At 36.2% G+C, this 22,555-nt stretch overlaps 1 long non-coding RNA gene across 1 annotated transcript in view; it reads right to left on the bottom strand.

Moving 5' to 3' along the window:
* Window positions 1–21,510: 21,510 nt before the first annotated feature.
* LOC138913865 (uncharacterized) overlaps window positions 21,511–22,555 on the bottom strand; it is a 78,650-nt gene continuing 77,605 nt past the window's right edge. Inside the window, exon 2 of the long non-coding RNA XR_011419734.1 lies at window positions 21,511–22,063. This is a non-coding gene — a long non-coding RNA (uncharacterized lncRNA). The remainder of the gene's footprint in view (window positions 22,064–22,555) is intronic.

Here is a 22,555-nt window from a genome sequence, read left to right as displayed (position 1 = left end):
CCTCCGTTAAGCTTTGAATACTTTCCCATTTCCACTAAATCTGCTTGCCAGAGATCATTTATACCCTTTGTCACTACCCTTCGTCGTTTAAAATTACGTCGACACGGAGCATGAATTTCTTTAACAATACCCAATTTATCACTCATATTTTTTGGTACTAGAACTTTCTTACTATTGGAGTTGCAGTACCTTCTATTTCAACTGTCTGTGATTTTAAAACTGATTTCGGTTGAGTAACATATTTATAAACATAGCTCTCAATACTATTAATCTTTGTTAACATATTGGATAGGATTTTATCAACATTATCAACCCTCCCATTATTAACTTGAACTAAATTTTCCAAAGAAGTTATTTTAGAAAGTCTTCGATTAAGGGATGTATTTATTTTCGTATTAAGGTCTTTCTTTAACGTCTCCAAGTTTTCATCGACATATTTTTTCGTCGTTGCATCCGAATAATCTATTGGGTTCCCACAATTTTTAATTCGTTTCTGTTGGGTATTCAGGTTTTCGTCGCCATCAATGTACAACCCCACAACAGTTTTAATATCCCTTTTTAAAATATCTGTGTGCTCTTTTTCGTCTGAAAAGTGACCAAACTTGTCGACAGACATTTTGTTTATAAGGTAATTTAAAGTTTGTGAACCTTATTTATTCAATTAATATATAATTTTAGCCTCTCGCAGTTCTTCTATTATAGACATGATCTCGTTATTGTGATTAGTGTTGCCAGCGGCCTTTGAAGCTATTAAAAGCTGCAATCTTTCAACTAATTCATTGACGTCATCCCAATAAATATAATTGGGTTTTGCTCTTTGTAGGGACATGTATCCAAATCCCTTTTTATTTGATTTTTTTTGTTTTGATTGAATTGGGGTGGATATAGCTGAAGGATGTATATTTTCATTGCTCATGAACTTTTTAATAATGTTTGTATACTTGTATCCTCTAGTTCCTTTTATTCGCTTATTTGGATCAAAATCTATTCTATGTGCACTTGTCTCAGTAATGATATCTTTATAATTTTTCAAGTCTGTGGCACTGAATTGTGTAGGTTTATTATGAACAATCAGAGAATAAAGCCCAGGAGTCAAATCCCACGTGCTTCCACTTGATAATTGAATTTTATTATGACTTATATGTAATTCACTATTCCCCAAATTTAAGGATTTGGGGGTTGATAAACTTTTTCTAGGTCCATAAGCATTGTCCAGAACTTTATTTCTCGATAGACTGCTAATATTAAAATCATAGTCTGCATGAATTAGACTGCTAGCATCTGCTTCTTTTTCTAGCTGTGTTTCTAAAGGTGTTTCTAGCGGTGTTTCCGGCTCGGATCCCAATTCAATATGTGACTGTGAAAAAAATTTATCATCTGAGTCACTAGTAACATCATCATTATAAATTTTTGTTTCTTCATTTCGGATATTATTATCATCATAATCGTAATCATGATCATCATCGTCATCATACCTTAATTGATGTTTCTTAAGCTTTTTACGGGGGGTTTCATTTTTAAATATTTCACTTTTTTGCTTTAGAATCGTTGATTTATCTTCGTTTGTATTCATAAACTTTCGTTTTTTATTTTCACTAACTAGTTCGTTTAAGGGATCTGTTATTGGCTTAAAAGTTTCTTCCAACTCGTAAGCATTTTGTGTTTTAATATGTTTTAGATCATTAAACTTTTTCTTTAATATATTTCTCGTTTTAGTAAGCTGACTTAAAATAAATTGACTCATTTTGGGTACTTTCAAAACTTTCACCACCGTCAGCACAAAAGATGTAATACCAGTTTATGAACTATACTTTACAGGGTTACATTTCATACTAATGAAAGTTATAAAATATATATATTATTTATATGATTTTATTTTTGGCTGAAAAAGAATCATTTTACATTGTTTAAATTTCCTCTTCAAATAAAAGAATTTAATGTGGGTGCGTGTGCATGTTTTATTGAATATAATAAATGATTATGTACAAATGTTATAAATATTACAAAGTGATAAGTGGATTAAACAATTGTATTTAACTCTAGTTGCAGGGAATCATTGCTTCTTTTTATAACTCGATATTCCTTGTCCTTGAGCAACTTCAGATGACCATCTTTCATAGTGTTATATCTCTTTGGTAGATATAGAATATATTTATCCAGTTCCAAGGCAATGGAGTCCCCATAAACAGTTTTCTTCCTCTGCGCATTGATAATTGGGTAGCTGACGTTTATACCCATCTTGTTTTGTGATAGCAAGGGCTTCAATGCTCGCGTGTTGAACTCCTTTAAAACCCCGCCTCGAAGAATTTCCTCCTCCATAATGGTGTCCAGCTCACTTTCTGATGGAATTGGTTGATTCATCATGCTGTTGTTGGTTTGAAGTTTGTCCTCGAAGAAGGTGGTTTAAATGAGAAGCAAGCTGATCGACTTGACAAGTTAATGTTAAAGTTCTGACTGTAAGGACTAAACGATTTCCGAGCTCATTTTATACCAGTTCTCAGACCGAGATTTCCATAGCAACAGGTTGTTGTTTTTCCACCCTTGTTGTTTTCCACCCTTGATGTTTAAAAGTCGTTAAATCAGTTACTTTATGCAACAGGCTGTTGTTTTTCCACCCTTGTTGTTTTCCACCCTTGTTGTTTAAATGTTACAGTTTACAGTTACTTTATTTGAATGAAAGCAGGAATTCAATGCACAGGTGTCCACAATTGTATGTTCCAAAACGTTGTACCTGTTCATAGTTATATTTGATTTTATCCCCTAAGTATTTCACAACTTCTTTTGGTGGTTGTAAATTTCCAAAACTATCAAAATAGAATATGCTGTTTTTGTTTTTGTGGTAAGCTACCCAATGTGTACCCCTTGATTTTGAGTCACCCAAGTTAATCACTCCACTCTCATTATTTTTAGGTGTTTTAGGGAGAGAGTCTCTCATAAACACTCCCCTAAAATGCGGTATATTTCTTTGAGCAAATTCCATTATATCTATATTTGATAATGCTCTTTTGGGTAGCTGACCAATTAGTTTTTTTGTTTCTTCATTCTCCCACCACGACTGTTGTATGGTTTTAGGTATAAACCGTAACCATTTTTATGGGGTTTTAAGTATAGACCTTCACCCACGGAAACTTCTTCCATCTTTCGGTTGTGTCTTTTATTTTCTTCTAGCTGTTGCTTAGCAATTTTTGCGTTTGTTATTAATTTTGCTACACTAGAAGTTCCTGAAGCTAAACTACCTATAGCACTTAATGCAGTTAAGATGGGTACCAGTGGTAAAAAACCCCCCATTTTGGGAACATTTATTATTCGAGGAACTTTAACGTTTTTCTTAGATCCGATTGAATTATGTATTGCTTTACGTGCAATTTTAATTGCATTAACCACATCCAGGGGTTTTCGTTTTTTCAATTCCCGACTCGCTTCTCTTACAACAGATGATAGTCTATTTATTTTCATCCTCCTACGCTTCCTCTTCTTCTGTTTTTTCTTATTTCGCTTCCGAACACCCATTCCAAAATGTTTCTTTGCTTTCATAATATTAGTTACAAAATATGCTGCTGCTCGCTCCTTAAGAGAACTATCCTTCGCCTTTACTCGCTCCCAAGCCTTGTTAATTAATTCAGAATCTGCCTTATGTCGATTGCTTAGATCGTTGTTTTGTGAATAGGCAATATCGTGAACCTTACAAGCTTCATCCAACTGATTAATTCCGTGATCTCCACGCTGTAATCGCTCTGCAAGCTTTGTACCGGGTCCACAATAGTTATATCCAGGAATGTGAAACTCAATCGGAAGAGAATCTATTAACTTATTAATAAGACCACTTCCACGTTTACGGTGTAAATAATGACTGATGTGATTATAAAAACGTTTCCCCATTATATATTGTCTTTATTCATTGAAGATTTATCACGGAATAAACATATTTATAATAGGATGCGATTAATAAAGCAAAAAAATAACATTATTGTTCGTAACATTGAGAACGTGAATAATGTTAAACAACCACCACGTCACAGTGAATTATTACCAAACACAATTAGAGCTCTTGTGGTTGGTCCATCCAACTGCGGGAAAACTAATGTAATGATAAGTCTTATTGAGAGTCCAAATGGCTTGAGATTTGAAAATATATACGTGTTTTCAAAGAGTCTATACCAACCGAAATATGATTACTTGGAAAAGCTATTTAAACCGATTAAAGGTATGGGATATAATACATTCTCTCAGAACGAAACTGTTTTACCACCCACCGAAGCAAAAAATAATTCAATCATGATTTTTGACGATGTGGCTTGTGAGAAACAAGATAATATTCGATCATATTTCTGTATGGGTCGTCACAAAAATATTGATTCTTTTTATTTATGTCAAACATATACACGGATACCAAAACATCTTATACGGGACAATGCAAATGTAATTATTATGTTTAAACAAGATGATTTAAATATGCGATACATATTTCGGGATCATATCATCCCTGACATGAATTATGAGACATTTACAAAAATTTGTCAAAAATGTTGGGAGGATAAATATGGATTTTTATTTATAAGTAAGGATGACAATATTGATAAGGGACGATATAGAAAAGGATTTGATCAATTTATTCTTCTTTAATTTTAATATAAGATTGGGGCGGGGTATTATGACACCCAGTTGAACAACAGATTTCAAAATGGTTAGATCATTGACTCTATCAGTGAATGGAAATAGTTCCGTTATAAACACAGTTTATTTTCCACCAATTGAATTAAACGGGGAATATGAGTGTGTGCTAGTTGAGTTTAACATGTACAACTCAATTCCCAACGTGGATGTAAATAACAACCTCTTTCATATTGGTGATAAAGTTATTATTATTCCCACCGGCTCCTATGAACTCAACGATATTTCTCAATTTATTTACAACAAGTTAAAGGATTATAATCTGGAAAATACAGTGAAAATTGTAAGCAATAATAATACACTTCAAGTGGAAATAATTAGCAGTAAAGAAGATATATACTTTAATAAGGAGAGGTCAATAGGTCATTTGTTTGGTTTTAAGCAAAGAGTGTTAAAGGCAAACCAAAATCACTTGTCCGATAATGCTGTCAACATTTTAAAAATTAATTCCATTCGTTTGGAATGTAATATTGTGAGTGGCTCTTACGTTGATAATATACCAAATCACGTATTACATGAGTTTGCAATTTCGGTTCCACCGGGCTATAAAATGACTGTGACACCACACAATCTCATCTATTTACCTATTAACTGCAGAGAAATAAGTACTCTCTCAATACATATCGTTGATCAGAACGGAGATTTATTGAACTTGCGTGGTGAAAACGTATCAATTCGCATACATATTCGCGCAATAGAATGATAATTTACAATAAAAGCAACGGTATACTTCATCAACCGCGCACTAGCAGTTGTAAAGCTAAAGGAACAGGATTAAATCGAAAGGGTCTTACATTAAAAAACAAATTGTTTTTAAAATCACTGGGCTTCAAAATTCAAATCTGATAATAATAATAATAAGAAGCATTAAAAATGAATGAAATTTTAAATGTTCGTGAGAGACCGTTTTCAGATGAAAGTATTTCGAAAAAGGAATATCATACATATTCCTCGTATCATCAATCATTTAAAGCAAATGATGAAATACGTATTTGTATTCAAAATCAGGACTTGTATGTACTCCCTCACGAAAGCTATCTTAATTTTCAAGGAGTTGTTAAGAGAGTAGCAGCCGATGGTACAAGCACCACTGATAATATCGAGGTTACGTTTCGCAATAATTGTATGGCAAATTTTATTGATGAAATTAGATATGAAATAAATGGATACGAAATTGATAGAACACGGTTTGTTGGCATGAGCAGCACCCTTAAAAATTATCTATCGGAAAGTCGTCAGGAGAGTCGCAAACTTTTAAATGCTGGATGGAGTGGTGGAAATGATATTATTACAAAAGGTAATTTTAATTTCTCGCTACCCTTAAAAAATGTAATGGGGTTTGCTGAGGATTATAGAAAAGTTTTACTGAATTGTAAGCATGAACTTATACTTTTGCTCACAAAAAATCTGGATGATGTATATGTTAAAAACAAATCAAACCATACATATGTTTTGGAAATGACTAATATTAGCTGGAAAATCCCTCATGTAACACCCAGTGATGCTGCAAAAATTAAAATGTACGATATAATAAAGGGTGGCGTAAATTTACCGATAGCTTTCCGTAGTTGGGATACATACATTAACCCAAAACTGATACAGGGAAATCAACACGTCTGGAGTCTAAAGATAGGAAGTAATAGAGAAAAACCGAGATTTGCTATTATAGCCTTCATGTTGAATGGAGAACTAATTACAAATAATTTATCCAACCTGAAAGTCCACTTGAATTCAGAAACGTATCCATATGATGACTTAAATGTAAACTTTGAAAATGATAAATATGCCCACCTTTATGATATGTATGCAATGTTTCAAAAGAGTTATTACAACCGCCCAGCAGAACCATTTTTATCACCGACAGAATTTAAAAGTAAACCTATTATTGTAGTTGACCTTTCATATCAAAATGAAACAGTTAAATCGGGACCTATCGACGTGAGAATTTCAATCGATTTGAAAAAAGCAAACAATGAAAACACTCAAGCATATTGTCTCCTTATTCACGATCGTTTAGTTGAGTATAGTCCTTTAAGTGGGTTAGTTCAAAGAATTGTCTAACATTATATCAATCACATAAAATGGAGAAAGAACTAGTTGCAATTGATGTACAAGGATTTTTTGATAACAACGACAAGTTCATTCTAAAGGAAATTGCAGTTGTATTTAGCAAAGAAAATAAGTTTAACAATAATTTTGTTATACAACCTCCATTTGATTTCACTCGTCTTAATAACAAGTCCCGAAAAACTGCTCTCTGGCTTACCAAAAACCATCATAAAATTTTTTGGAACGATGGAATAAACAACTTTAAGCAAACAAGAAAATATATTAAACAAATCACTTCGGGAAAGGTGGTTTTATGCAAGGGAATTGAAAAGAAACGTTTTCTACAAATCTTTCTCAGATCACCGCACATAAGAGATGTTGAGGAATTGGGTTGCCCACCATTAAACACCGTAAACATAAACCAATTCCCATTTTGCTCAATACATATTAAAAGCGGTATTTGTGCTCTGAATAATGCGCACAATATTTTAAATTTTTGCAATGGAACTATGGTCTAACACTTATACATATACAATGGATAACAGACAAAGTGGATTAATAAACCGAATTAATAATTTCACATCCCAATTTGGTGAGGAAATTTTTAAAGAAGATTTAAAATATCTCATTGATACGAGGAATATGTTCATGGATAAAGGAGAAGACGATCTTAACAAAACGGTATATGGTAATCATTTTACGTTTTGTAATAATGGATTCGGCGAAGACGCGTGTGCCTGCTTTTTCTATAAAAATCATCGAGACGGAGCCTTAAAACTAATGTCATCATATTTAGTGTATAAGAAAAGTCTGTTACAAATTTCCAAATAAACATGAGCTAAATTCATGACCTAAATTCAAATTAACATCTTCTTTTGTTTGGGGGATGGGTGATTTTTTTCAGCTATTTCTTTCAGGTCAAAAAGTTAAAAAAATAAATAAATATACTTGAATTTAAAATTTACATATTCTTTTTGTCATTGGGGTGGGAGTTTGTTTCTCAGTGGCAAGCAAAGGGATCCCTTTTCAAGGGTGGTTGCTTTCAGCTGTTTCTTTTGGACGTGACAACAGCCCGTGACATTCTAACACGTACCCGTGTGAGCACCACACTTTCTTAATCTAAGCAAAGGACACCCGGCACACCCCAGTAATTTCTCCCCATTAACTAGGATAACCCAAATATATCGCTCACCCGCTTAACTACGATAACCCAGATAAGCAAAGGACACCCGGCACACCCCAGTAATTTCTCCCCCATTAACTAGGATAACCCAAATATATCGCTATGATCACCTGACACACCCCAGTAACTTCTCACCCGCTTAACTAGATTCCCTCCCCTCGTTTCACCCTATTTTTCTAACTTCTCCCACGTTCGATCCCGTCAACCTACTCGTCAACCACTTAAGCAGAATGCCTCCCCTCTTTCACCCCATTTCCTAGATACAAAAGCTGGATATAACTATTGTGGACCCTAATTTACGATCACCCGTCACACCCCAGTAACTTCTTCCCGCTTAATAAGAGTCCCGATTTCTTAAACGAAATTCGGGGGAGCGAATTCCTGAATACAATTCCTAGATATAAGCAACTTATCACCCTAATTTACGATCACCCGTCACACCCCAGTAATATCTCCCCCGATTTCTGGACCGAATTTCGGGATTCCTGATTCCTGAATACAAACCCTACATACAAAAGCTGGATATAACTATTGTGGACCCTAATTAACGATCACTCGTCACGCACCCATTAACTTTAATTATCCCCCACACCTGTCACATTGTCCTGATTTATTACCCTAATTAGCATAATTAATTACCTCCCCCTCCACTTTTGTATCCAGCTTTTGTATCCAGAACTCTCATTTATACACTACTTTACACTCGTCATTAAAAAGACTTTCTAATATTTTCTCATTCGGCCCGCCCTAGCAAACTATTCCAGCCATTTTCCCTTCACAGGCATTTTCTATTGCAGCGTGCCGAAAAATTGGCGGTGCTGTCAGACTTGGAAAGTCTTGAACCATTTTTTTGAAAATTTGAATCGCGATTTTTGTTAGCTTATAAGAATGGTAAAAATCCAAACATTGGCTGACATTCTTGAAGGTTAACACAAAAATTATTGGCATCAAAAAAGTTTTATCAAGAACCACCGAAGGGAAGATACAACAAGTGATATGTTCTTTAGTTGCGGCAGATTACTCGTAATCCAGCGAATCAATATATTTGAAAATTGGAATTCTTATCCATTAGGTTCCTATCTACCAATTCTCATCTAAAATTTTGCAATATCGCCTGGGGCAGTTTTCCCAGGCTTGTTCCCCTATGCCCTTTAAAATTCGAATGTTGTACAATTATTGTTAAGATGATTCATTGTTATTTTCAGGGCTGTGAACCCATATTATTTTTGCATGGGTTCGGTTCGGGGTTCAAACCTAATCGACAGATAATGTTCCGGTTTGCGAACCGGTTCAATGATGAGCCGGAGCAGGGTTCAGGTTCGAACCAGGGTTCACAAAAATAAATTTTTTTTTAATGATATAATAAAGTTAACATTTATTTCCATGTATTTTCATTGAAATATGTACCATAACATTAGGACTTATAAGTAAAGTTACAAGATTTATGATTTATTAATTTTATTAATTTAGTAATTTTAATGTGGTCATACTGCGAAAAGTTTTGGAAGATGATAGTTATATATTATTAGATTGTTTGAGTTAGATGCAGTCATTGCATAGTCAAAATATTTGGGCATTTTTATTTCCCTTAGTAAATAAACTTTACGTTAATATAATCAGAAAACCCCCCACAATGTTGAAAAAAAAACACGAACACACAAAATACATTTTTCGTGAACCGAACCAAATATCAAAAAAAAAAAGTTCCGGTTCGGTTCCGGTTCAATTATAAAAAAATTCGGCGCTTCGTTTTACGGTTTGGTTCGTTTTCTAAAAAAGTGAACCACTCCGGTTCGGAGTGGTTCAGCTCCGGAGTGGTTCACAGCCCTGGTTATTTTGCTAAAAAGAAATGTTATTTTGTTTAAGAAAATTGTTATTTTGATTTAAAAAAAATAAATTGTTATAAAGTTTACGAAATTTGTTTTTTTTTTGTGGGAAGCTAAACTAAAGTGTTTGGCTTTAAGGGATGGAAATTAAAAAAGAAGAGATTGACAGTAGTTTCTTATTATACCCGTTACTCGTAGAGTAAAAGGGTATATTAGATTCGTGCAAAAGTATGTAACACCTAAAAGGAAGCGTTTCCGACCCCATCAAGTATATATATTCTTGATCAGGGGCACTAGCCGAGTCGATCTAGCATTGTCCGTCTGTCCGTCTGTATGAACGCTGAGATCTCAGAAACTACAAAAGCTAGAAGGTTGAGATTTCCCACACATATTCTTTGGCCTCCTACGCAGCGCAAGTTTATTTTAGCCGAGCGCCACGCCCCCTCTAACGCCCACAATCGCCCACTAACGATTTTAAAATGGGTCCTGCGCCCACATCTTTAACGATTTCCGAGAAGTATAAATGCAATTTTGTTGTGTATATTTATACCTATCGACATTTTTCAAATCGGACCATTCATTAAAAAGTTATACGCAATCAAAATTTATATATCTATCTCCCTCGCACTCCCTTTAGCTGAGTTACGGTTATTAGTCGGGACACCAACCCGAGTACAGCGTTCGCTTTAGCTGAGGGACGGGTATTAGATAGTCGGGACACCAACCCGACTATAGCGTTCTCTCTTGTTTTTAAATATTTACTTTTAAGGTTTGGAATCAAACTATTTGTAAGGGGTTTGCAAGTTTATTGTTAACAAGAAAGGAAGCTACCTTCGGCCAGCCGAAGCTTATATACCCTTGTAAATAAAAGAATACTCACTCGGTGCAGTTCCAGGGATTCCAGATTCAGCGTTTCGATTTATTTCAATTTTATTTTTAAGTAGTCAAGAATCAAAACGCCTACTTCCTACAAAGTTACAATGAATTTTCTTATATTTGTTTGGGAGCCTTAAGATATAGTGGTCCGATCCGGCTGGCTCCGACATATGTACTACCTGCAATAGAAAGAAGACTTTCGGGAAAGTTTCATCGCGATAGCTTTAAAACTGAGAGACTAGTTCGCATAGAAACGGACAGACGGACAGACGGACAGACGGACATGGCTAGATAGACTCGGCTATTGGTGCTGATCAAGAATATATATACTTTATGTGGTCGGAAACGTCTCCTTCACTGCGTTGCAAACATCTGACTGAAATTATAATACCCTCTACAAGGGTATAAAAATATGTAATCTTAAAGAGATTTTTATTATTTGTAAGTGGTGGCCGAAAATTGTTTACAACACAAGTGGACTCATCGAGGTCTTATCTGTCTACCAAAACAAAATTTGAAAATTTCAACTTTTAATTTTTTCGAAATTTAGTGAAAACTAAAAAGTGGTATATCTTCCAAAGTTTTGACTTTATCGAAATTCTGAAAGGTGGACACAAGTGGACTCATCGAGGACTTATCTGTCCACCAAAAAAATTTTAAAAAATTCAAATTTTTGATTTTCGAATATTTTTGAAATTCCATATTTTCGAAACTGGAAGTAGCTATATTAAAGGCTATTTCACATTTCTTTCATGGTTTAAAACGGAAATCACACACACCAGGGGTTTTCTCAAAAGTAAACTGAATACATTCACTTTCTATCCCACATTTCTGGTAACAGTACACATAAAACAGGTCTTTGAGTAGGCAAAAGGTTTCAATTGTTACCTGCATTGTCACCAAAAAACAACCTCACATCTAGCCAACAATAAAAAAATCCTTGAATCCTTGAATCCTTGAATACTTATATTATAGCGTTAAAAAGGTTTCAATCCTTCAGAGAGAGGGTGACACCCTCTGGATTGGATTTTCTGTAAAATAAGTATAAAACATAGACTGCGAAATTAATAATTTAGTGGTAACCATTCTAACTTAAAATATAATAATTAGTTGTAATCAAAAATATTCAGGGTAACCTGGACTTGATAGAGTTTTGGGATCAAATGATATTTAAATGATAAGGAAAATTCTTTACAATTATTTTATTCGTTTTAGTACAATCCGTGCACAATGGGTTGATAGGAAGAACTTTACATCACGCGATTTTGAAAATTATTTGCATATTTTTCCGCAGAAGGGGCGAGATTGAGAGATAGACATGAAGTAGATTTTTAAGGACACTGCTTTTAAAACTAATTACATACAAATCGTACATTTCCCCTAGACTCGAACCGGGTTTGGAACTCGACTAAATCCAGGTGGCGCACATTTCCCCTAGACTCGAACCGGGTTTGGAACTCGGCTAAAGGTTTGAAACCCGGCTAACACCAGGTGGCGCTAGTGGGATGGTAAAGCGCCTGTATGTCAGTCGTCAGCTAGCTTTCTTTGCGTTCGGACGTGCTTATAATTCTCGCTATGTTGCTTCACCGCTGTCCCGAGTGCAATACCGATGTTACACCGGCCCAGCTTCGCGCCTCGGATGCTATCCGCTGTTCTTCTTTGTGCCGGCGCGCTTATCATATTTCTTGCGTTGACCTACCGGACGATGTGATAAAAATTCTATTAAATCCAAACATACTGTGGAAATGTGACAGCTGTGTGGTTGCGAATGATTCGCATTCTAAAATTGATGAACTTGATGCTAAATTGCAAGCCCTGGAATGCTTATATCAGAGCCTTAATGAAAAATTTTTGGAGGCATTCCCACCTAAAAATAATGCATTGAATCAAAATCAAAACATAAATCTTAAGCCTCGTCAACCGAGGCCTGCCAACGTAACTGCAGCTCCCCAGTCATATGCGGCTGCTGCTTCTACGTCTTCCGCGGTCGTTGACCCGTCTAATCGTGCTCTGGATATCGGGAGAGGAAATTTCATACAAGTCCGAAATAAGAAGAGAAGGAACAACAACAAGCCCAATAAGCATATTGTTGGAGTGGCCCCTAATGCCGAAGATCTTCACGTATTGCCAAGTAATAAATTCTTGCATGTCGGAAAGTTTGCAACAGCTACCGATCCTGCTGCTGTTTTAAAATCAAATAAAAACACCTCTAAACGAGGTAAAAAACTAGTGACGATCGCACCTTCAACGTACAAAAGTTCTGATATCAACTTTTGTGACGAAAAATGATTTTAGATGCGACTAAATAAGTACGTGACCTAAAATGTATTCATTCGGCCCGCTTTAGCAAATATTTAATATCTACACGAAAGTTTTTTGTTGTAGCGTGCCGAATGAATAAATTTTAGGTAACGTACTTATTTAGTCGCATCTAAAATCATTTTTCGTCACAAAAGTTGATATCAGAACTTTTGTACGTTGAAGGTGCGATCGTCACTAGTTTTTTACCTCGTTTAGAGGTGTTTTTATTTGATATCAGAAGTTTTTGTTTGTTTACTTTTGCTCTCATAGGTGCTAATGTAAACATTTAAATTTAAATTGGTCAATCATAATTTTTAAACAATTGTATTTTAACGAATTAAGTTAAAAAGGCGTTGAAGTATTTCAAAATACCTTTTAAACGAGGTATAGCACATGTCTGTACCTTTAATAGTGTAGAACTTAAAAAACTAACGAAATTTAGCCATTTTTAGCTTTTTTCCCGCTAAAGTAGCGGCTTTTTCCAAAAGTCGTAGAACAAAAGATTCCTATATGGAACTCTTAAGTGCAAATTTACTGATTCCATGACCCTAAAATACAGTTCGGATACCCTCCCACAAAATTCAATACTCAGGGAGCGTTAATTGTTCGAGCTGGCAAAAGTGTCTATTTTCGTATAAAAATAACTTTTAAACGTGACTTTTTACAGTAATGTGTTATATACCAAAATGTAAGGAATCTCAAGGGCTATACAGTTTAAAGTTGTAAGAAAAATCGTTAGAGCCGTTTTTGAGAAAATTAAAAAAAAGCTAAAAAAAAAGTTTAAACAAATTTTCTTTTGTTCATATCTTTTTAACTATTACATTTACACAAATTGCATTTACAAGGCGTTTATAGCATTTAAAAATACCTTTCAAACGAGATGCAGCACAAGTCTGTAGCTTTAGTAGTATAGAAGTTACGGCTTTCCGAATTTTAGCTATTTATAGCTGTTTTCCCGCTAAACTAGCTAGTTTTTCCAAAAGTGGTAGAACAAAAGTTTTTTATATCGATGTGATGAACGTCATATCAAATTTTCAGAACTTAAAAAACATATTTTGGACAAGTGGACAAACTGACAAACAGAATTAAATTTTCATTTTGGGAAGAAGAAGAAAATCTTATTTTGGCTATAACTTTTGAACGGAGAGTCGGATTTTGACAAATGACCCCTCATTCGACGGGTATTTTCAAAAGGAATACAACTAAAACATTGCGAGGGGGCATTTATCCCCACCGGCCCCAACAGCTCCAAATTTCGAAATTTTCACTTTTTCACTTTCACCGCTCTCTCCCCCAAGCCAATTGATTTTCTTAAAGTCTTGGTATGCAATCCTTTAAGTTTTTGCAATACCTTTCGATTGGTGTATTACTCATTACGATCGGACTATCACAGCAGATTTTCAATTTTGCGGCTATATAATAGTAGTCGCCTTCGCACACTCTCCTGGTGCGCTTCGTCACTACATGGACTGCCGTCCATAGTGATATGTGTCCACCAAGCTTAATGTGGACGCTAATTCTTTCACTTGTGTAAAACTTGTAAAAAAAGATTTTGACGTTGCAACTTTAAAGTTTGTAAATTTCAAGCTTGGTATCCCTGATCACCTTTATGATTCAGTCTTCAAGAATGATTTTTGGCCAAACTCAGTTAAGGTCAAAAGATTTATTCATAGAGAACGGGCCGTTATGGACGTGGATAATATCGTATCCAATTTGCCGGAGCCTGCACAAACTTCAACGACAATTCATCCATCAAAAAACCCCTAGTAATCGGCGCCACTGGCGTCGATACTTTTGCGGGACATTTTTTGCAAGCATTGGTCACTGCTCTCTCATCATCTTCCGCCTCTCTCCCGTCGCATCGTCAACATCAGCTGCATGGTGAAACTATACAAGGTGGTCTCGTCAGCTCTGCTGAGGACGTTAAATATGTTTACCTCTCTGTCTCTCTTAGCGATAGAATGAGAAAGCTAGATAGAGACTGGCACAAATAACGTCCTCTAAAGAGGGCAGCTCTCGCGACGAGATCACCTTGTATAGTTCGACCATGATCAGCTGGAGCTGTTGCTGTCCGCTTTGTGCGACTTTCGCCATCCGCCAAGCTCTAACATCGGCGCGCTCATCGGAGTTGCGCTCTCATCATCTTCCGCCTCTCTCCCGTCGCATCATCAACAACATCAGCCGGAGCATGGTGGAACTATACAAGGTGGTCTCATCAGCTCTGCTGAGGACGTTAAATATGTTTACCTCTCTGTCTCTCTTAAGCGATAGAATGAGATAGCTAGATAGATACTGGCACAAATAACGTCCTCAAAAGAGGGCAGCTCTCGCGACGAGATCACCTTGTATAGCTCCACCATGAGCCGGAGCTGTTGTTGTCCGCTTTGGGCGACATTCGCCGTCCGCCAAGCTCTAATATCGGCGCGCTCCTTGGAGTTGCGCTCTCATCATCTTACGCCTCTCTCTCATCATTTTTTTCCGGTGCTCTCTGGAGTTGCTCTCCCCATCAACAACTACAATGGGCTGTGGCAGCTGGAGGGGGCTCTCGCGCACTATTAACAGGAGCGGATTCACCTGCGTGCAGTCATATTCAGAATGCGAATAATGACCGCCCACGAAATATTTGGAGTGATGATCACCAGCCTATTCGTATCCGCACAACTACTTTACTGAAGGTTCTTATTAATAATTCTAATACTTATGATAAGATCCCAGCAAGGCCTCTTACGGATTCGGGCCATGACGCTGGACCAAGTATTGATAGCATGATCAGGGATGACCGTACATGCACAAATAATATAACTTTCAATATTTATTTTCAAAATGTCGGTGGTATGCGTACAAAAGCTCAATCGCTTTTCTTGGCAACGTCTCAATGTGATCATGACGTCATCATTTTTGTTGAAACCTGGCTCAACATGGATTTCTTTGATAATGAATTCTTCGATACGAATCTTTACCATGTATTCCGTAAGGATCGTGATGCCGTTAAAACAAGATGCTCCAGAGGTGGCGGCGTTTTAATTGCTGTGCGGCGTGGACTTCGTTGCACTGCTATTCGTCTCCAGAATGAGGATTCTCTGCTCGATCAAATCTGTGTATCTCTCTCTGGTCCTACAGAAACAATTTTCCTGACAGTCTCATATATACCCCCTAGCAGCAGTTTTGATCTTTATAAAGCGCACGTTGATAACATTGCCCACCTACACCAGGAGCTGGAGGAGGGCCAGTACATATGTGTTTTGGGCGACTTCAACCTATCTTCGCTCGTGTGGGCTCATGATTCAGAGTCCTCAGCAATGGTTCCCAGTAACTTGCATCTTCCCTACGAAATCTTAGTCATTGATGAGCTTCTTAGTATGGCATTAGTCCAGATTAACCATGTATTTAATAATTTAAATAAGCTTCTAGACTTAATTTTTGTACATCCTGATTTAAGCATTAATTTATGTTGCAGCGATAATCCACTTGCCGCGTGTGATGCTCATCACAAGCCTTTGTTAATCTCTATTACTTGTTATATTTTTCGCCCAATTAATTCTCGCTTGCCTTTTACTTATATTAATTCTAGCAGTTTAGATTCTATCCGTAACGATATTTCTAATATTAGATGGGCGGAGGTCCTCTCGCATGCAGATGTGAATACAAGCTATGAAGTTTTTTTATCTTTTCTCTCTACTATTGTGGGCAGATATACTAAAACTAGGGTTCAAAGTTGTTACAGACTGCCATGGTACACGCAAGGACTAAAGAAATATAAAAACCTTAGAAATAAATTCTATAAGCGCTACTTAGAAAGCGGTGATGCTGGTGACTTTGTCCGTTACAAACAGCATAAGCGTGAGTTCGAGTTCCTCAATAAATTCTTATACAACCAATATATTGCTGATATAGAGCGTAAATTAACTACCAATCCTAAATCATTCTGGCACTTTATCAATTCTAAACGAACATCTTCTTACTTTCCTCTCCACTCGTTTCTCAGTCATCATCAAGTTGATGTGGTCTACACCGATTTCGCTAAAGCATTTGATAAAGTCTCCCATAATGCTTTATTAGCTAAACTGCAGAAAATGGGATTTCACTCACTATTACTTAGCTGGTTCAAATCTTATTTAGATGATCGGATTTACAGAGTTGAATGCAATGCTGTTTACTCTAACCCATATGTGGCAACTTCTGGCCTTTCTCAGGGAAGTGCTTTGGGTCCGTTGCTGTTCATCGTCTTCATAAATGATATTACCTATTGCATAAAGAACTCGGAATTTCTGTTGTTCGCTGACGATCTTAAAATATTTAGAGCTGTGAATTGTATCTCCGATAGTGACCTTCTTCAAAATGACCTAGAAAGGGTGGGAAATTGGTGTTCTCGTAATAATTTGCCTCTTAATTTGTCAAAATGTTTCTTCTCGTATTCCATTGACTCCCATATTCTGTCTCTGCAGACAAAAAAAAGCACGTCGCCGTAAAATCGATAAGTCCAGGTAATTTTTTAGTTATTCCTACTCATATCGTTTTTACCTGAAATATTCATAAAATTTACATTAAATAATATCATTTTGCCGAATTCTCTCTCTCGGAGATTCTCTAACTTCGAAAAAGAGCGCAAGAATCAATATGGCGAGCAAAATGACATGAGTGGAAGCGAGAAAGACGTATTCGAAATTCGAACTGAGGTACTTCAAGCATGTTTTCTCGCTCGCACTAGAATAAGTTTTGGTCAGGAATAATGAAAATTTTCGTTCTTACATTTTCGACCATATCACATTTACCTGGCCCCATATCAAGTTAAAAATGATCTTAAAAAAGGTCAAATTGACCTACGATTCATATCGATTTTTTTTTGGTGTGAGAAATGAATCCCTGGACCTAGGAGTCATGTTTGACAGTAAATTTATGTTCATTGAACATATTAATTATATTATTTCCAAGGCCTACGCTATGTATGGGTTTGTAAAAAGAAATGCCGCGCAATTTAAAGATCCCTACACGAAGCTAAGCTTATATTCAGCCTTCATTAGGTCTAAACTGGAATATGCCTCGTTCATCTGAAACCCGACGGGTACTATTCACATTAACCGGCTTGAGCGTGTACAGAAACAGTTTCTACGTTTTGCCCTTCTAGCTTTAAATTTCAATGACCCGGTCCCGTCTTATTCTGCCAAATGTCGGCTTGTTCACCTTTCTTTCCTAGAAGATCGGAGAACTACCAGTTCATTAGTTTTCATATGTGATTTGCTGACCTCTGAAATCGACTGCCCTGCACTGCTGGGCAGCATAGGGTTATCGGTGCCTGGTAGATCGTTAAGAACGTTTGAACCATTTTTTGTACCGGCTTACAGAGCCAATTATGCCCACAATGAGCCGTTGTGTAGAGCCCTGCATTTTTATAATAAGTTGCCATCTCACATGCGGTTGGATCCATGCTCCCCCAGAGATTTAATCAAGAAAAACTTGTATAATTATTTTGCCTCACTTAGTCTTTAATTTAGTATTAGTTAGTAGCCAGTTAAGGTTTTTTAACTGTTGGCGAATAAAGAAATAAATAAATAAATAAATAAATAAATATTATATTTTAAGTTAGAATGGTTACCACTAAATTATTCATTTCGCAGTCTATGTTTTATACTTATTTTACAGAAAATCCAATCCAGAGGGTGTCACCCTCTCTCTGAAGGATTGAAACCTTTTTAACACTATAATACAGCGCTCGGCACACTTATACAATAATACTTTGTTTTAGATTTGTGTGAGTAAATTGCACGGGGCAGCTCATTAGTGTGTGTGTGCAGACCGCTGTTCTACAGTGTACGTGAGTGGCAGAGGATGGGCAGAACAATTCCCTATGCTCACTTAATAGGACGCTGCCGATCGCTGCTATAATATGAGTATTCAAGGATTCAAGGATTTTTTTATTGTTGGCTAGATGTGAGGTTGTTTTTTGGTGACAATGCAGGTAACAATTGAAACCTTTTGCCTACTCAAAGACCTGTTTTATGTGTACTGTTACCAGAAATGTGGGATAGAAAGTGAATGTATTCAGTTTACTTTTGAGAAAACCCCTGGTGTGTGTGATTTCCTTTTTAAACCATGAAAGAAATGTGAAATAGCCTTTAATATAGCTACTTTCAGCTAAAGTTGTATTGGCCAGAATAACCTGAGAGTATAGGCTTGAACCTGTTACAATCTTTACAAGATCCTCCCCCAACCAACCAATATCGGATATTTCTTTAGAACCCATAGCTACTTTCAGCTATTGTTGTATTGGACAAAATAACCTGAGAGTACAGGTTGTCAAACCTGTTAGCGATAATATGAAATTTTTACAAATCTTTTGAACCCACCCAAGTAAACAAGAACACCTGGACATACACACCCCTGTTGAGTCGCCATCACAGATCTTTTCCACCCTTACACATGCACACACGCACACACGCACACACACAAACCCATCATGAACCAATCAACGTGAATTTAGGAAAAACATGGTTTGAACATTCGACTGCTTAATATTTAAAATTAGTTCTTTAATGCAAAGGAATACAGAAACATCGTCGGTTTTCTAACTCCAATTTTTTGTTCAATCTAATTTGATTTATTTGACAATTTTTATAATGGCGTCTGTGCAGTGCGATATTTGCAACGAGCATATTAACGTGTCGGTGTTCGAGTCCCATTATGAGGGGTGTTCGAAAAACCCTCATGAAAAAGTGCGTAATATAAAAATTATTTGTGACTTATGTCAAAAAAGTTTGGAAAGTTCCAAATTTGACGAACATTATAAAAAGTGTAATGGGCCGAATAATGCATTCGAACTATTGATGAATGTGCAGAATCATGTGGATGAACAGCCTTCTACGTCAAGAGCCGCTGCTAAAAGGAATGCAATGGACTCTACCACTAAAAACCAGGAAAAAGGGATTAAGCCCCAGAAAAAAATGTTATGTGAGTTGTGTAAAGAGGTTTACCCTGAATCGGGATATCTTAAGCATGCTACTACATCTGAGAATCATATGAGCAGAATCATGTGGATGAACAACCTTCTACGTCAAGAGCCGCTGCTAAAAGGAAAAGGAATGCAATGGACTCCACAAAAAAAAGCATGGAAAAAAGGATTAAGACACAGGAAAAAAAGCTATGTGAGTTGTGTGGTAATGTTTACCCTGAATCGGGATATCTTAAGCATATAACATCTGAGAAGCATAAGAGTGCAGTAGTGAGGTATAAAAATCTCGAAATAATTGAGATGGCTTCGAAAAGTGAATTTCCAATAAAGTCATATCGAGTGCAGGCTCCGGGAACGGAATGCATTGATATTAAAGACTTCTATAATAAATGTCAAGCTAATATTTTAAAAATCCTGACTAGTTGGAGTAAAGAATACATTTCTATTAAATTTAGTATAAAAGTTTATGGAATGTATGTAAAATTCACAGATGAAGGTAGTTGTGTTGAAACACTAAAGCATTTTTCAACTGCTTACATATCAGTTTATGATGGGTTTGATTTAGTCCCACTCATTGATAGTGCTATGGACTATTTATCAAATGCATGCAGTGAGTTTCAGGAGAGAGACTCAGGATGGGCCATAAAGGCTTTTAAATATTTTGAGATTTTAGTAATAAAATTGGAGCACGTCCCTGTTAAAGGATTTATTCCCGCTCCACCTCCAATTAAGGCAAAAAACGCACTGATTAATGTAAACAATTTTGATAACTACTGCTTTAAGTGGTGTTTGCTCGCCTCGATTGCTTATAAAAATCACCTGACGACAATTTTTATAACAGACAGACAGCGCAGTGCTGCTAGAGAGAATTTGCAATATCCAAAAAAATATAGTGGATTTGTAATTTCACAAGATGTAATTTGCTACAAAGGAGTGGAATTAAACTTTACCGGAATAGAGTTTCCGATAACAACAAATGGTATAAAGAAGTTTGAGAAACAAAATCAAACCTACAGCATCAATGTTTACAGAATTGATTATAACAGGAATCTGATTATTGGTCCTATTGTAAGAAGTGCAAATAGATCAAGACCAAATCATATTAACTTGTTGAACATTGAAGATGGAAAAAACAGGCATTATGCCTATATAACAAGTATGAAAAAGTTATGCTACTCGCAGTATACAAAGTCGAGATCTGCTGCACATTTTTGTGAGGATTGTTTACAATTCATAACAAATACAAATACTACACATGCCACAAAGGAGTGCGGAAAAGTTGCCTCTGAATATCCTAAGCCCAACAAAACTACGGAATTTACAAATTTTTATAAAAAACTATCACCACCTGTTGTAAAATATGCGGACATTGAAGCTGTGTTGAGGAGTTACCATACTGTTAAAAACACGGCAACAGTCTCATCAACTACAAAAGAAAAGGAACACATTGCCTGCGCGGTATCATTCTACGAGGTACATAAGTACAACCCATCTTTAAATAGCCAATGGACCTACGACGGTAATTATAAACAGTTATAAAGTTATATATTATATATTTATCGAGTACTAGCAATACCCGAAGCGACGTTGTCCGCTACTATAAGCAAAGCATTTATTGCTGATTTTTTCATATTTCCTAATTCAAATTAATATCCGAGTAAAATCCCGCCTAACCTTAGCTAAACAGTAAACCCACCTAAAGCGCACTAACATTCTATCCATATCCTTCTAGCCATAACATACCTTATATTACCTAATATTACCTCACCTTAACCCCACGTATTTTATTCTCACCCTTTGCATACTTTTTTAGCACCCTAATGCTGTTTTCACTATTTCTTAACCCACCCTAACACCAGTTTTTCCTCTTCTTAGCTAACCTAACTTTAGTCTCACCTGAAAAAAATGTTTCCTTACTATACCTATTAACTTTAACTTCACTTTTTCTTATTTAAACTTGTTTGTCACCTTGACCCAAACGAACCTTACCTTTCTTACCTTCACCTTTACATCACCTTTAAACCTTCTTTACATTACTTTTACCCTTATCTATCTAATACCTCCTTAATCGCAACTTAATCCCGCACTAACCTCACCTTATTCCCACCGTAACTCCACCGTTCTGGTAGCCTAAATATATCGCAGAGAACGCAGACAAAAACTCTTACTATTTTTTTACCGTTTTTTCGAACAGATCTAAAGCCCAAAAACCTTAAAAAAGAATATATCACTATGGACGGCAGTCCATGTAGTGACGAAGCGCACCAGGAGAGTGTGCGAAGGCGACTACTATATATACACGAAGAAATGAAAATCTACTGTGATGGTCCGATCATAATGAGTGATACACCTATCGAAAGGTATTACGAAAACTAACAGGATTGCATACCAAGACTCTAAGAAAATCAATTGGCTTGGGAGAGAGAGCGGTGAAAGTGAAAAAGTGAAAATTTCGAAATTTGGAGCTGTTGGGGCCGGTGGGGATAAATGCACCCTCGCAATGTTTTAATTGTATTCCTTTTAAAAATACCCGTCGAATGAGGGGTCATTTGTCAAAATCCGACGCTCCGTTCAAAAGTTATAGCCAAAATAAGATTTTCTTCGTCTTCCCAAAATTAAAATTTAATTCTGTTTGTCAGTTTGTCCAAAACATGTTTTTTAAGTTTTGAAAATTTGATATGACGTTCATCACATCGATATAAA

This window comes from Drosophila takahashii, chromosome X (assembly GCF_030179915.1).
Source record: "Drosophila takahashii strain IR98-3 E-12201 chromosome X, DtakHiC1v2, whole genome shotgun sequence".
NCBI lineage: Eukaryota > Metazoa > Arthropoda > Insecta > Diptera > Drosophilidae > Drosophila > Drosophila takahashii.
This window is presented reverse-complemented; position numbering and strand designations above follow the sequence as displayed.